This window comes from Rhea americana, unplaced genomic scaffold (genome assembly GCF_003343005.1).
Source record: "Rhea americana isolate MKP2758 unplaced genomic scaffold, rheAme1 scaffold_22, whole genome shotgun sequence".
Classification (NCBI taxonomy): Eukaryota; Metazoa; Chordata; class Aves; order Rheiformes; family Rheidae; genus Rhea; species Rhea americana.
This window is the reverse complement of record NW_028186329.1, coordinates 7740133-7741905: the sequence shown is the minus strand read 5'-3', so window position 1 is coordinate 7741905 and position 1773 is coordinate 7740133.

Here is a 1773-nt window from a genome sequence, read left to right as displayed (position 1 = left end):
TTTCTTTCTTTCTTTTCTTTCTTCCCGGGCGGGAAAGGAGGGGGCACCCTCCCTCCCCCCCGCTTCTCCTCAGCGGCCTTCCCGCGCTCGCGGCCTTCCCGCGCCCGGCGGGAAGCTCCCCTCAGCGCCGCCTCCCCGCGCCGCCGCTTCTCCCCGCGCCGCGGGACCCCTCAGCCGGGGGCTCCGGCTGGCCTCCCGCCTCCCCCCCCACGCGGGAAGGCACCCCGCGATGCGTGAAATCCCACCGAAAGGAGCCGAGCGGAGCTAACCCGAGCGACAAAGCGCTGCCGGGGCAAGGGGAAGGCATGGCACGGCCTCGGGCCGGGAGGGGCACGGGCCGTTTTTCTCTGTGGAAAAAGGTGTGTTTTCACACCRGGATGGCTGATCCTAACTCGGTCAAAGCAGCCAGGTGGATACAATAATCCGCAAGGTTGTTTTTTTTGTTTGTTTGTTTGTTTCAACCCCTTTAATTTACTATTCCATTCCCTCCTTCTCCCACCCCAAGGGCCAGGTACGTGATTAATTTTTGCACTGTATCAGGCACAAATTACGTTCCTGAGCTGTTTACTAGCAGCCCTGGTCAGAAATTCTCAGACGGAACATTTTTGTCACAGAACGGCAGTTTGTTCAGATCTCCGTGTTTTGTAGAGGTGGTTCAGTTTTGACTAAGGCAGGACAGGATCCAGGTAACTTTCCAGTTCCTCGCTCGTCATCGCCGGACAAAGTGGGCTTTCACACTCCCCCATCTCGAGCGTCCTCCGCTTCGCGCTGAAAGGCCCTAAAGACTGTAAAAATACAAACCATCGTTCCTGAAGTGCCCAGCCCTCGGCTGTACCGTCCCGGCGCGGCGTGAGCAGGGCGCGCGGGCCGCCGGACACGGGGCAAGGAGCTTGGAGACAACCTGCGGAGTCACCAGTGCCTCCTTCCTTTAGGTTTCTCTCACAGTCAGTCAGGAACCAGAGATTAAAAGTTTTTTGGGGGGCCCTAGCTCCCAGGTTTTGACGTTTGGAGCTCAGACAGACTTTCCAGCTTCTTCGCGCCTCCGCAGCCTCCCAGACGGGCTGACGGTGAACCTGAGGTTGGGAAGCCTCCGGGGCTGCTCACCGRTCCCAGACGTGCGGGTTCTTGCCAATCCGCATTCCCCTGCTCCCGGTTCCAGCGCAGCCCGGTGGGAAGACTCCTCGAAAGCCGGCGATCCAAAYGCTTTTCCATGCCTGTGGATTTGAAACAGCCAGCCGTACAAATTGCCTTGCGGCAAGTTATGAACCTATAGGTTCAGACAGTGGTCTGAAGCTCGGAAGCGACTGGCTTGGCTTTCGCAGAGATTTAAACAAATAGTATTTTTTTTGTWCCATATTGACAATACCAAAATTTGAAATATCAGTATTGGGCACAAAATAAAATAACCTCTTCCCCCCCCCCCTTTAAACATTCTCATACTATTCCCCAACATGCATTCCCTGAGTGTCTTGAATTTTGGAGGCTCACCACTAAAATTTTGGAACATTGCCCTGACCCAGTTTTTGGCTGCCTAAATTAAGATGCCTGAAGTACAGAGATGCTGAGCCCCTGTAGATGATCCCAATTTCTTTGGAGCAAATAGTTGCTCCACACCTCTAAAACCAACACAAAAATTCTCAATAAGTAATTACTCTAAAACCAAAATGTCCAAATTACTGATTTCTACTAGTGTCATTGACTTGCTGCATACTTGTTTTCTGGAAAGGCCTGAAATCTGGTGATTAGTTAAGAAACTTGGCTTTCATTAACAAA